The sequence below is a fragment of the Eurosta solidaginis genome, chromosome 4 (genome assembly GCF_040869045.1).
Source record: "Eurosta solidaginis isolate ZX-2024a chromosome 4, ASM4086904v1, whole genome shotgun sequence".
NCBI classification, from domain to species: domain Eukaryota; kingdom Metazoa; phylum Arthropoda; class Insecta; order Diptera; family Tephritidae; genus Eurosta; species Eurosta solidaginis.
This window is the reverse complement of record NC_090322.1, coordinates 60,457,993-60,473,795: the sequence shown is the minus strand read 5'-3', so window position 1 is coordinate 60,473,795 and position 15,803 is coordinate 60,457,993.

The following is a 15,803-nucleotide window of genomic DNA, read 5'->3' as shown; positions in this document are numbered from 1 at the left end:
TGTATGTACAGAGATCGTGGATGAATCTGAGACCGAATTAAGGAGACTGTTTTCCTACCGGGGCGTCGACCATATGTCTATCGAGTATTCTATGGAAAGTTGTACATTTTCACAGATTTTCAAATTGCACCTATTATTAGTTTCCAATGCCAATCTATCTTCTATCTGTCTGTATATAACAACGCTGCACCAATTTGTAGAAAATATAACTCTTCAGTGCATAGGGAGTTGTTGTTGTAGCAGTGCTTCGCCCCCACCTAATAGTAATAGCGACCGATCACAAATAGTCGCTTCCCAAGGCCGTCGGTTCTATGTACCGGAGCGACGCGGGATTTTTCCCGACCAAGGACTGCCATTTCAGTGTAACCCCATTTAATTTGATGCTCCCTCCCACAAATTGTCATCTCCCAGCAGCTCCTTGCAGCGGCACTGCTCCATATTCTGTTGCTTCCGGGAAGGTATCGACCCCAATCCGGGTCCGTCTCCTGATCCCGGTCCTGAGAAATGGTTTTGCTGCATCTGCCGGAAAATCAGGCATGCTTAACCAACGAACCGATATCATTTCGTTACGATAATTAACGTTAATAAACGAAACAAAGTCATTTCGTTTCGTTTATTAACGTTAAGAACGTCAAATTAACGAAATGATTTATGTTGATTATTATTCAAACTATGCTGGCAAAGCTGATTGGTGGCGGAGTTATTAAAGGTGAAAGCATTAGCCAAGCTGATTGCAATTTTTCTCATGAATTTTGACAGTACGAACATTTCTCGAGAGTATTTTTAACATTACCACCAACGAATTACACAAACAAATTACATGGAGTTTGTGTGTATGCCCGCTCGCTGTTACCACCTAACGGCTTCACCATGGCTATAGCATTGCCAGCACAATTCAAACATAAAGTATCACGTTTTTGTTAACGTTTTTAACGTTAATGAATGCTTTTCGTATCGGTTAAAAACGAGATACAATTTATCTTGATAATTTCTTTATCGATAATATTTCGAAGTGTAACGGAAACGACGGAACATTTTTGATAAACGATTAGCTTAACGTTAAGGTGCATCTCTGCGGAAAATAATCATTTCAGGACGGTCCTACTCTTGTCAGTGTGTCTCGTGTAAGGGATGGTTGCATCGGACAGGTTTTTCTGGGCTAGACCCCAAAACCAGACGTCCACGTAACTTCTATAAATCTTTTGTGGCTCCTTGCTGTTCACGTCCTAGGACGTCCCGTAGTGTGCGCCTTAGCGCCCCCGCTGCTCCGCAAGCCACAACAAGTAGCCGCTGCTGCTCGCGCCCACGGCGCCACCAACTCACACGGCTGCTCCCACTCCTACCTAAAATCTCCGTAGTAGAGTCGGGAGCAATGCCGAGCATCAGCCCCTGCCCCGTCTTCCCCACACTTTTCCGACAGCAATTGTGTAGGTCAGGGAAACAGACTCTTAGTCCCTACCTCCCTTTGCGCCGTTTGCCAGCACAGAATATATACGTTTGCGACATCAGCCCAATGCAGCTCCTGCCATGGACCGTGCCACTTTCCTAGATGTTCTGGTCTCCGTGACGGCAACCCCCGACGGGTTTCATTGCGCCATGCTGCCAGGCCGGATACCCAAATACACCGGGTACCCCAATGCCTACGCAAGGGCGTCTAGTCCCAGGGCCTCACAGCAATCGCGTTCTGGCTTTCCACAATCCAGGCGTAGTCACCCGTCACTTACTCCCAGAGTGACGACGTCTCCCCCTATGCACTTCATAATTCTGCAGTTAAACTGTAATGGATTAACTGGGAAGATCACGGAGATAGTCGACTTCATGAAGCGCCACAACATCCGCATTGCTGCGATTCTAGAGACTAAAGTCACAGCAAGATCTGCATTGCAGACCTGTTCCGGGTATAATGTCCACAGAAAAGATCGCGAGAGCTGAAATTAAAGCGGACTCGCGTTTATCATACACCACACTGTGCAATATCATATATTTGATCCCGACATCGACCGCAGGGACAGTGTCTTAGAACGTCAAGGATTATCTGTCCGGTCGGGCGATGCAAATCTATAAATCATCAACATCTACATCCCTCCTGTCACCTGTTGTCCCAGTGGATACCGCCCTGATATCAGCGGCGTACTCCCTGGAAACAATCGCATTATCTTAGGCGATTTCAATGCCCATGTTGTTGTTGTTGTTGTAGCGATAAGGTTGCTCCCCGAAGGCTTTGGGGAGTGTTATCGATGTGATGGTCCTTTGCCGGATGCAGATCCGGTACGCTCCGGTACCACAGCACCAATAAGGTGCTAGCCCGACCATCTCGGGAACGATTTATGTGGCCACATTAAACCTTCAGGCCATCCCCTCCCTCCCCACCCCCAAGATCCATGAGGAGCTTGGGGTCGCCAGAGCCTCTTCTGTTAGTGAAACAGGATTCGCCGCGGATAGGTGAGGTTGACAATTGGATTTGGAGAAGCTATATATTGCGCTGGCAACCTGAAGGGTTGCGCTACACACCCCTTGAATCTGGTATTTTAGTCGCCTCTTACGACAGGCATACCTACCGCGGGTATATTCTGACCCCCTTACCCGCTGGGTAAGGTATTCAAACTTGCGGGTGGACAGTAGGGGTGAGATGTTAGCGGATCAAATAGAAGAAACGATGTTCTGCACTATAAACGGAGAAGCCCCCACACGTATGGTAGGAAGCTGTCACAGTTCGCCAGATATTTCAATCGTGAGCGCAGAACTCGTAAACTGGCAGCCGACGGTAACATTGGCATCCGACCACTTGCCTATACTTATTTCGTTCGAGTGTCCCGCCGACTTCATCGTCGCAGAAAAACGCACTTTCATTAACTTTAAAAAAGGATAGTGGGACGAATACAAATCCTATACAGACAACCGCTTTGCTGCCCTCCCTATCCCAACTGATGCCCGCCAAGGGGAGCGTGCTTTCCGCAAGGTCATTGAATCCGCCTCGGCTCGTTTCATTCCCGCCGGTAGAATTCCCGAAATTTGGCCCCACTTCCCGGCAGGGGCCGCAAGTTTAGCGAGAGAACGTGACCTTATAAGACAGCTCGATCCCGGCGACCCCCTAATAAGGGACATAAACCAACGCATCAGATTGCTTGTGGATGAACACAAGCGGGCGAAATGGGAGGAGCACCTAAGCGATTGTAACCTCTGCCGGTGTAGGTAAACTTTGGTCCACTGTAAAGTCCCTATCGAATCCGTCTAGGCACAATGACAAATTTTCCATCGCCTTTGGCGACAAAGTGCTGTCGGATGCGAAAAAATGCGCGAGCGCTTTCTGCCGACAATACATAATGCATTCTACGGTCGACAAAAATAGACGGAGGGCCAACAGACGCGCACGTAAACATAAGTTCAGCGCGTCACCAATTACCATCACCGCCAAAGAGGTTGAGGATGCCATCGGTCATGCTAAACCATCCAAAGCAGTAGGCCCAGACGGCATAGCCATGCCGATGCTTAAAAGCCTAGGGAAAGAGGGTTTAAATTATTTAGCACATGTCTTCAACCTGTCTCTTTCCACCTTTGTCATACCCGAAAAATGTAAAATGGCCAAGGTGGTCCCGCCACTAAAGCCTGGGAAACCAGCTAAAATAGGAGAGTCATATCGCCCGATATCTCTCCTATCGCCAGTAGCCAAGACGCTTGAAGCCATTTTGCTCCCCTTCTTCAAAGCAAATTTGCAGCTAGCCTGCCATCAGCATGGCTTCAGAAAACTCCATAGCACCACCACCGCGCTAAATGCCATAAGTACCCAGATAAATTGCGGTTTAAATCAAAACCCTCACCATGGAACAGTACTCGTTGCGCTAGACATATCAAAAGCTTTTGATACGGTCAGCCATGGCACGTTACTGCAAGGCTTGGAAGGGTCTACCCTTCCCCCATGTCTTAAAAGGTGGAACGCAAATTATCTGGGTGGTCGGCAAGCATAGGTGCAATTCAGAAACGAAATATCAAAGCCAAGAAGAATTAAACAAGGGGTGCCTCAGGGTGGTGTCCTATCCCCACTTTTGTTTAATTTTGATATATCAAAACTACCTTCGCCACCAGAAGGAGTTACTATCGTTTCTTACACCGATGACTGCACAATAATGGACACAGGCCCGGGCCCAAAAATCGATGAGCTTTGCAACAGAATAAACGGCTACCTCCCTGATCTGTCCAGTTTTTTTCGCCTCGCGAAACCTGGCATTATCACAGACTAAATGATCCGCGACCCTATTTACAACTTGGACGTCCCAAATGTCGACCATTTTGAACATCCACGTCGATGGCAATACGCTACCGACTGTCCTACACCCAAATACACCGGGTACCCCAATGCCTACGCAAGGGCGTCTAGTCCCAGGGCCTCACAGCAATCGCGTTCTGGCTTTCCACAATCCAGGCGTAGTCACCCGTCACTTACTCCCAGAGTGACGACGTCTCCCCCTATGCACTTCAGAATTCTGCAGTTAAACTGTAATGGATTAACTAGGAAGATCACGGAGATAGTCGACTTCATGAAGCGGCACAACAACCGCATTGCTGCTATTCTAGAGACTAAAGTCACAGCAAGATCTGCATTGCAGACCTGTTCCGTGTATAATGTCCACAGAAAAGATCGCGAGAGCGGAAATGAAGGCGGACTCGCGTTTATCATACACCACACTGTGCAATATCATATATTTGATCCCGACATCGACCGCAGGGACAGTGTCTTAGAACGTCAAGGATTATCTGTCCGGTCGGGCGATGCAAATCTATAAATCATCAACATCTACATCCCTCCTGTCACCTGTTGTCCCAGTGGATACCGCCCTGATATCAGCGGCGTACTCCCTGGAAACAATCGCATTATCTTAGGCGATTTCAATGCCCATCACGATCTATGGTATTCAAACTTGCGGGTGGACAGTAGGGGTGAGATGTTAGCGGATCAAATAGAAGAAACGACGTTCTGCACTATAAACGGAGAAGCCCCCACACGTATGGTAGGGAGCTGTCACAGTTCGCCAGATATTTCAATCGTGAGCGCAGAACTCGTAAACTGCGTCAACTGGCAGCCGATGGTAACATTGGCATCCGACCACTTGCCTATACTTATTTCGTTCGAGTGTCCCGCCAACTTCATCGTCGCAGAAAAACGCACTTTCATTACCTTTAAAAAAGGAAAGTGGGACGAATACAAATCCTATACAGACAACCGCTTTGCTGCCCTCCCTATCCCAACTGATGCCCGCCAAGGGGAGCGTGCTTTCCGCAAGGTCATTGAATCCGCCTCGGCTCGTTTCATTCCCGCCGGTAGAATTCCCGAAATTTGGCCCCACTTCCCGGCAGAGGCCGCAAGTTTAGTGAGAGAACGTGACCTTATAAGACAGCTCGATCCCGGCGACCCCCAAATAAGGGACATAAACCAACGCATCAGATTGCTTGTGGATGAACACAAGCGGGCGAAATGGGAGGAGCACCTAAGCGATTGTAACCTCTGCCGGTGTAGGTAAACTTTGGTCCACTGTAAAGTCCCTATCGAATCCGTCTAGGCACAATGACAAATTTTCCATCGCCTTTGGCGACAAAGTGCTGTCGGATGCGAAAAAATGCGCGAGCGTTTTCTGCCGACAATACATATTGCATTCTACGGTCGACAAAAATAGACGGAGGGCCAACAGACGCGCACGTAAACATAAGTTCAGCGCGTCACCAATTACCATCACCGCCAAAGAGGTTGAGGATGCCATCGGTCATGCTAAACCATCCAAAGCAGTAGGCCCAGACGGCATAGCCATGCCGATGCTTAAAAGCCTAGGTAAAGAGGGTTTAAATTATTTAGCACATGTCTTCAACCTGTCTCTTTCCACCTTTGTCATACCCGAAAAATGGAAAATGGCCAAGGTGGTCCCGCTACTAAAGCCTGGGAAACCAGCTAACATAGGAGAGTCATATCGCCCGATATCTCTCCTATCGCCAGTAGCCAAGACGCTTGAAGCCATTTTGCTCCCCCACTTCAAAGCAAATTTGCAGCTAGCCTGTCAGCATGGCTTTAGAAAACTCTATAGCACCACCACCGCGTTAAATGCCATTAGCACCCAGATAAATTGCGGTTTAAATCAAAACCCCCACCATGGAACAGTACTCGTTGCGCTAGACATATCAAAAGCTTTTGATACGGTCAGCTATGGCACGTTACTGCAACATGTTAAGAGATGGTCGACATAAACAGAAGTTCAGCGCGTCACCAATTACCATCACCACTAAAGAGGTTGAAGATGCCATCGGTCATGCTAAACCATCCAAAGCAGTGAGCCCAGACGGCATAGCCATGCCGATGCTTAAAAGCCTAGGGAAAGAGGGTTTCAAATATTTAGCACATGTCTTCAACCTGTCTCTTTCCACCTTTGTCATACCCGAAAAATGGAAAATGGACAAGGTGGTCCCGCTACTAAAGCCTGGGAAACCAGCTAACAAAGGAGAGTCATATCGCCCGATATCTCTCCTATCGCCAGTAGCCAAGACGCTTGACGCCATTTTGCTCCCCTACTTCAAAGCAAATTTGCAGCTAGCCTGCCATCAGCATGGCTTCAGAAAACTCCATAGCACCACCACCGCGCTAAATGCCATCAGCACCCAGATAAATTGCGGTTTAAATCAAAACCCCCACCATAGAACAGTACTCGTTGCGCTAGACCTATCAAAAGCTTTTGATACGGTCAACCACGGCACGTTACTGCAACATGTTTTCTTAAAAAATGTGCGGAATACATTTACCAGCCCCTTACTGATCTGTTTAACCTCTCTTTAAAAAATGGCTTTTCCCGACGGCTTGGAAGGAATCTTTTCTTATTCCACTCCATAAAAAAGGAAGCAAGTCGTCTATTGAAAACTATCGTGGAATAGCAAAGCTCGCCGCTATCCCTAAGCTTTTCGAAGCAATCGTTACTAATCACCTTACATTTTCGATTTCTACATTGATAGATAGTTCTCAGCATGGCTTTTGTAGAGCCAAATCAACCACAACCAATTTGCTTGAATTTACAACACATCTTTAATGGGTTTAGAAACAATCATCATACCGACGTTATATACACTGATTTCAGCAAAGCGCGCCACTCATTACTTGTTTATAAACTCGAATTGCTTGGTTTTCAACCTGGCCTAACTCGCTGGATCTCCTCCTATCTTTGCGGTAGAACTCAAATAGTCATTTTTAAAAACATTAGTTCGAATGTCATCGATGTTCCCTCCGGTGTGCCTCAGGGCAGCCATCTCGGTCCTATTCTGTTTTTGATCTTTATAAACGATGTTTCCACAACTATAAAATATTCTAAAATTTTAATGTATGCCGACGACGTAAAACTTTTTAAGTCATACGCGTCGTTTGAAGAACGTTCTGTACTCCAGGCGGATTTAAATCGTTTAGTTACTTGGTGTAATGCGAATTTTATGCCTCTCAACATAGAAAAATTTAAATCGATGTGGTTTTCACGTGGGAACATACAGCCAGCTTCCTACACAATTAATGGCCAAACTCTGGAAAGCGTTGATGTTTTTGTCGACTTGGGAGTTACAATGAATTGCAAACTTAGTTTCAACCCTCATATTAATGCCACAGTCAATAAAGCAAGAGGAGTTTTAGCATTTTTGAAAATATGGGCAAAAGAGTTTAGTGATCCTTACGTTACAAAACCCCTTTTTACATCATTGGTGAGGCCGATATTAGAATATGGATCGATAATTTGGAATCCGCGTTATCAAGTTCATGTGGATAGACTAGAATCAATTCAAAAACAGTTTTTACTTTTCGCCTTGAGAAATCTTTAATGGGACTCTCCGTATAATCTTCCTCCTTACACTAATCGATTAAAACTAATAAATCTTCCTACCCTTGCAAGTCGTAGAGAAATGCTAGGTGTACTATTTATGGCTAGACTTTTAAATGGATCGATTTCAAGCCCATTACTTTTGAACGAAGTAAACTTGAATGTTCCATGCCGAGTTTCAAGGCATAAACCTATAATTCTTAAACAATGCAGAAGCAATTTCCAACTACAAGAACCTTTTCTATGTTTGTGTGAAGATTATAACTCTCACTCGAGAATAATTGATGGTTCGGACTCGCTCTTTGCCATAAAAAAGACGGTTCTATCTTAATAATTAAAAAATTATATTTATATTTTTAATCTATTGCAGTTTGTGAATCTATATTTCTCAGCTGATGAGTTTCTCTGTAGCGGAGCGGTTTTAGATCTCGGCGCTTAAGAAGCCCCTGCCTCTCAAAGACTCGGTAACAAAAAAAAACATTATAAATAACACATAAATAAGAATTAGGATACCAAAAAAAAAAAAAGTATGTATGAATTAAAAAAACAAAAACAGGATTAGCCTGGTTTCATCGGGCCACTTGAGGGCAGTGCGCTGCCATAACGTCCGAGAAAAAAAGGACCTGGAAGGGTCTACCCTTCTCCCATGTCTTAAAAGGTGGACCGAAAATTATCTGGGTGGTCGGCAGGCATCGGTGCAATTTAGAAATGAAACCTCAAAACCAAGAAGAATTAAACAGGGGGTGCCACAGGGTGGTGTCCTATCCCCACTTTTGTTTAATTTCTACATATCTAAGCTATCTTCGCCACCGGAAGGACTTACTATCGTTTCCTACGCCGGTGACTGCACAATAATGGCCACAGGCCAGGCCCAGGGATCGATGAGCTTTGCAACAGAATAAACGGCTACCTCCCTGATCTCTCCAGTTTTTTCGCCTCGCGAAACCTGGCATTATCACCGACTAAATCCTCCGCGACCTTATTTACAACATGGCCGTCCCAAATGTCGACCATTTTGAACATCCACGTCGATGGCACTACGCTACCGACAGTCCTACACCCCAAAATCTTGGATGTGACGTTTGATCAGGATCTACATTTTGGTGAGCATGCAGGCGCAATTGTATCGAAAATCCAGAGCCGTAATAAAATCCTCAAATCCCTTGCTGGCAGTACTTGGGGGAAAAGACAAAGAAACGCTGATTACCACTTACAAAGCAATTGGCCAACCGATTGCATGCTACGCGTCCCCTATATGGTCGCCAAGCCTAAAAATAACCCACTGGATTAAGCTACAGGCCTGCCAAAATACTGCGCTCAGAACCGCCACGGGCTGTCTTCTTATGTCGCCAGAACACCATCTACATAATGAGGCGAGAATACTCCCCATCAGGGAGAGGAATGAGATGCTAACCAAACAGTTCCTGTTGAATACCCAGAAACCTGGGCATCCCAACAGACATCTGATTGATGAGGCAACACCGCCTAGGGATTTAAGGAGTCATCTCCGTAAGCATTTTGAGGAAATACGGCACCTGAGATCTCAGCCGCATGAAGCACAAAAACACAAGCAGTCCTTGGTGAACTCCACAAACAGGCGTCGGACCTTTATGCCAGGAATTGCGCGGTGAATCCAGTATTCAGAGAACAGTACCCAAAACTTGCGGAAGAGGTACGCATACTCCCCAGGGAAACGCGAGTCACTCTGGCTCAACTTCGTTCTGGATACCGTAACAGGTTAAACTCTTACATATCCAGAATCAACCCCGAGATACAAAATGTATGCCCCGCTTGCAATGTGTCCCCACATGACACCAACCATCTCTTTAATTGTAATGTGGAACCAACGCCTCTAACACCCCTTTCATTATGGTCCACCCCTGTTGAAACTGCAAGTTTCCTAGGACTCCCGTTAGAGGATATTGATGACAATTTGTGATCCGCCGCAGCTATTAGTTGGGGCGAAACATTGCTACAACAACAACAACAAGATGGTTGGTGTCACGTGGGGACACATTGCAAGCGGGGCATACATTTTGTGTGTTGTTGTTGTTGTAGCGATAAGGTTGCTCCCCGAAGGCTTTGAGGAGTGTTATCGATGTGATCGTCCTTTGCCGGATACAGATCCGGTACGCTCCGTTACCACAGCACCATTAAGGTGCTAGCCCGACCATCTCGGGAACGATTTATGTGGCCACATTAAACCTTCAGGCCATTACCTCCCTTCCCCACCCCCAAGTTCCATGAGGAGCTTGAGGTCGCCAGAGCCTCGTCTGTTAGTGAAACAGGATTCGCCGCGGATAGATGAGGCTGACAATTGGGATTGGAGAAGCTATATATTACGCTGGCAACCTGAAAGGTTGCGCTGCACAGCCCCTTGAATCTGGTATTTTAGTTGCCTCTTACGACAGGCATACCTACCGCGGGTATATTCTGATCCCCTAACCCGATGGGGGGACATTTTGTATGTCGGGGTTGATTCTGGATAGGTAAGAGTTTAACCTTTTACAGTACACAGAGCTGGAGTGACACGCGTTTCCCTGGAGAGTATGCGTTCCTCTTCCGCAAGTTTTGGGTACTGTTCTTTGAGTACTGGATTCACCGGGCAATTCCTGGCATAAAGGTCCGACACCTGTTTGTGGAGTTCACCAAGGACCTGCTTGTGTTTTTTTGTTTCATACGGCTGAGTTTTCAGGTTTCCTCAAAACGCTTACGGAGATGACTCCTTAAGTCCCTAGGCGGTGTTGGCTCCTCAATCAGATGTCTGTTGCGATGCCCAGGTTTCTGGGTATTCAACAGGAACTGTTTGGTTAGCATCTCATTTCTCTTCCTGATGGGGAGTATTCTCGCCTCATTATGTAGATGGTGTTCTGGGGACATAAGAAGACAGCCCGTGGCGGTTCTGAGAGCAGTATTTTGGCAGGCCTGTAGCTTCTTCCAGTGGGTAATTTTTAAGCTTGGCGACCATTTAGGGGACGCGTAGCATGCAATAGGCTGGCCAATTGCTTTGTATGTGGTAATGAGCGTTTCTTTGTCTTTTCCCCAAGTACTGCCAGCAAGTGATTTGAGGATTTTATTACGGCTCTGGATTTTCGGTACAATTGCGGATGCGTGCTCACCAAAATGTAGATCTTGATCAAACGTCACACCCAAGATTTTGGGGTGTAGGACAGTCGGTAGTGTAGTGCCATCGACGTGGATGTTCAAAATGGTCGACATTTGGGTCTTCCATATTGTAAAGAAGGTCGCGGAGGATTTAGTCGGTGATAATGCCAGATTTCGCGAGGCGAAAAAACTGGAGAGATCAGGGAGGTAGGCGTTTATTCTGTTGCAAAGCTCATCGATCTGTGGGCCTGGGCCTGTGGCCATTATTGTGCAGTCATCGGCGTAGGAAACGATAGTAACGCCTGGTGGCGAAGGTAGCTTAGATATGTAGAAATTAAACAAAAATGGGGATAGGACACCACCCTGTGGCACCCCTTGTTTAATTTTTCTTGGTTTTGATGTTTCATTTCTAAATTGTACCGATACCTGCCGACCACCCAAATAATTTGCCGTCCACCTTTTAAACAATGAGGGAAGGGTAGACCCTTCCAGGTCTTGCAGTAACGTGCCATGGCTGACCGCCTAAAAAGCTTTTGATAGGTCTAGCGCAACGAGTACTGTTCTATTGTGGGGGTTTTGATTTAAACCGCAATTTATCTGGGTACTTATGGCATTTAGCGCGGTGGTGGTGCTATGGAGTTTTCTGAAGCCATGCTGATGGCAGGCTAGCTGCAAATTTGCTTTGAAGAAGGGGAGCAAAATGGCTTCAAGCGTCTTGGCTACTGGCGATAGGAGAGATATCGGGCGATATGACTCTCCTATTTTAGCTGGTTTCCCAGGCTTTAGTGGCGGGACCACCTTGGCCATTTTACATTTTTCGGGTATGACAAAGGTGGAAAGAGGCAGGTTGAAGACATGGGCTAAATATTTGAAACCCTCTTTCCCTAGGCTTTTAAGCATCGGTATGGCTATGCCGTCTGGGCCCACTGCTTTGGATGGTTTAGCATGACCGATGGCATCCTCAACCTCTTCGTTGACGATGGTAATTGGTGACGAGCTGTATTTATGTTTATGCGCGTGTCTGTTGGCCCTCCGCCTATCTTTGTCGACCGTAGAATGCATTATATATTGTCGGCAGAAAGCGCTTGCGCATTTTTTCACATCCGACAACACTTTATTGCCAAAGGCGATGGAGACTTTGTCATCGTGCCTAGAAGGATTCGATAGGGACTTTACGGTGGACCAAAGTTTACCCACACCGGCAGAGAGGTTATAACCGCTTAGGTGCTCTCTACATTTCGCCCGCTTGTGTTCATCCACAATCAATCTGATGCGTTGGTTTATATCCTTTATTTGGGGATCGCTGGGATCGAGCTGTCTTATAAGGTCACGTTATCTCGCTAAGTTGCGGCCTCCGCCGGAAAGTGGGCCGAATTTCGGGAACTCTACCGGCGGGAATGAAGCGAGCCGACGCGGATTCAATGACTTTGCGGAAAGCACGCTCCCCTTGGCGCGCAGCAGTCGGGATAGGGAGGGCAGCAAAGCGGTTCTCTGTAAAGGATTTGTATTCGTCCCACTTTCCTTTTTTAAAGTTAATGAAAGTGCGTTTTTCTGTGACGAAGAAGTCGGCGGCACGCTCGAGCTAAATAAGTATAGGCAGGTGGTCGGATGCCAATGTTACCATCGGCTGCCAGTTGACGCAGTTTACGAGTTCTGCTCTCACGATTGAAATATCCGGCGAACTATATCCTACCATACGTGTGGGGGCGTCTCCGTTTATTGTGCAGAACGCCGTTTCTTCTATTTGATCCGCCAACATCTCACCCCTACTGCCCGCCCGCAAGTTTGAATGCCATAGATCGTGATGGGCATTGAAATCGCCTAAGATAATGCGATTGTTGCCAGTGAGTAAGGCGCTGATATTAGGGTGGTATCCACTGGGGCAACAGGTGGCAAGAGGGATGTAGATGTTGATGAGATCTAGATTTGCATCGCCTGACCGGACAGATAAGCCTTGACGTTCTAAGACTGTCCCCGCGGTCGATGTCGGGATCAAATATATGATATTGCACAGATGGTGTATGATAAACGCGAGGCCGCCTCCATTTCCGCTCTCGCGATCTTTTCTGTGGACATTATACCCAGAACAGGTCTGCAGTGCAGATCTCGCTGTGAGTTTAGTCTCTTGAATCGCAGAAATGCGGATGTTGTCCCGCTTCATGAAATCGACTATCTCCGTGATCTTACTAGTTAATCCATTACAGTTTAACTGCAGAATTCTGAAGTGCATAGGGGGAGACGTCGTCACTCTGGGAGTAAGTGACGGGTGACTACGGCTGGGTTGTGAAAGGCTAGGACGCAACTGCTGTTGTGGCCCTGGGACTGGACGTCCTTAGGTAAGCATTGGGTGACCCGGTGTATTTGGGTATGCGGCCTGGCAACATGGCGCAATGAAACCCGACGGGGGGTTGCCGTCGCGGAGACCGGAACATCTAGGAAAGTGACAACGTCCATGACAAGAGCTGCATTGGGCGGATGTCGCAAACATATATATTCTGTGCTGGCAAACGGTGCAAAGGGAGGTAGGGACTAAGGTCTATTTCCCTGACCTACACAATTGCTGCCGGAAAAGAGGAGGGGGTGGGGGGGGGGGGGGGAGAAGACGGGGGCAAGGGCTGATGCTCGGCATTGCTCCCGACTCTACTACGGAGATTGTAGGTATGAGTGGGAGCAGCCGTGTGAGTTGGTGGCGCTGCACAGTGTTTCGTGTAGAACAAGCTAGCTGGACAAAAACAAAGTTCTTATTCCAAGAAAAGTGTAATGAGAAATGAAAGAAAACAAACAAAATAACGGGATTTTTGCTTTTTTTGATATTTTTGCTCATATATATTGAGTAATTGAAGTAAGAAGGCAGGAGTGGCCGTAAAATGCATTGATTAATTTGCAAAATTCTTGTTGAATATTAAGCTTCATATTTCTTTTAAGTGAACACTTTTATATAATTTTTTTGATGGATTCTAAGCTCGAAGGTAAGTAAAAATTTTGAATAGTAATTCTTTCGCAATTAGAGTATTTTCAATATATTTAACATTCCGTTATTAAGAAGAAAAGGTATTTTTTCTCTATATTTTTCACTTTAGGGACAAAAAAGTTACATACATCCGCGGACATCCGGGCTAAATTTTACATATATTATAGTCGCAAGTATGCTCTAATAGTCGAAAGAAAAAACCATTGCGAATTCTTTGCACATCTATTTTAAATTTTATTTTTTTTTAGATTTAGTTATCTCTACATATAAAATAGGATGTATGTCCGTACCAGCTCCGACGAGATATTTGAACCTTTAAAGCTGATCTACAAACGGCAAAACCAATTCCCAGGTACAGGGAACAAACAAGTAGTCATAAAACACACAAAAAAAAAACGCGCAAGGTCAACAAGAGCACACCAAAAGCAAAAAGGCGAAGATCATTGACTTCAACCAGCCACAACCTACCGCACCAGTCACCAAGGCATAAAAGCAGGTACCTATAAAGCAATCCTAATGCAGGTATAACCACACAGGAACGCTACACAAAACAACCCCATTTGGTAGCATCTACGCCAATACCTGAATGTAATATAAATACTGCACAACTGATAACAAATCTGAACGATCAACGACACTTAAGATGGCAGCACAACAATCATCAACTATTCACCCTGTCGGAAAATCAACAACACAAAGCAGTTTAGTTATAACCGTACCAAGAACGGAGTTTTTTGACATTTGGGTTCAACATTCGAAGGAAACCAGATATAAAGAATTATTCAGTTTTGTTGTACTTAAGTACAATTTAAGAGAAGCAGCCGAGTATTCTATAAACAGTTTAAGATTACAAATATCGGCATATTCGTCGAAGCTGGATCGAAAGTGGAACACTTCTGGAAGACATAAGGAGCGATTTTTGAATAAAAACTCGGAGTGGCTTTCGAGTCCAGACTTCACATTTACAATAACGGTGGATTCAAAGTTGCCATCAGACCAACCAACCACTTCTTCAGGTAACCCCGGCCCCGGAAGACGAAAGAAGGACTTTGTTAGCTGCAGTGAAAAAACCAAACGGCGTCGAGTGGATGACCTCTTGCAATCTAGAAGTCCTGGTGAGTTACTTTATGCGGCAGAAGTATCAACGCGTATGTCCGGCAACAGAAATGTTACTAACATTATAAAAAAATCACAGGAAACCACTCAAATATTCGGCAAAAAGGTGACATGTGAGCCAGATGCAAGATGCTTGAGCAATGTAGAAGCTTTAGCATACTACGTAGATAGCAAGTCGACGACTCATGGGTACAAAACAACTCGGAAGTGGAGCATCAGGGCAGGCCATAAGGTTTATCCATCATTTTATTGTCTAAGAAAAGCTAAGGCAGAATGTTGTCCAAATGAAATTGATGTGGGTGATACACGTGCGGAAATTAAAGTCCAGTCCGTATTAGATAAAACTGTTGAGCGTTTAGTTTTAGCAAATCAAGAAGTTTTTGTTAGTTTATTACCTACAAACTTGACGTATACTTTAATCAGCAAGTGGGGTTGCGATGGAAACTCTGGCCATAGCACATATAAGCAAAAGTTTACATGCAGTTCTGACACTAATGAGTTTTTGTTTATATTTTCTTTCGTTCCTCTTCAATTACAGGATGAAAAAGCTAACATTGTTTGGCAGAATCATCGACCTTCTTCTACCATGTATTGTCGTCCAATTAAATTTATTTTTTCTAAAGAAACAAAAGATTTTATTGTTTTTGAAACGAACAAAGTTTTAGAGGAGATAAATTCGTTGTTGCCAACAAAGAACATGCTCGAAGAATACGAAGTTTCCGTAAATCACAATATGTTTCTAACAATGATTGACGGAAAAGTTTGCAATGCTTTGACTG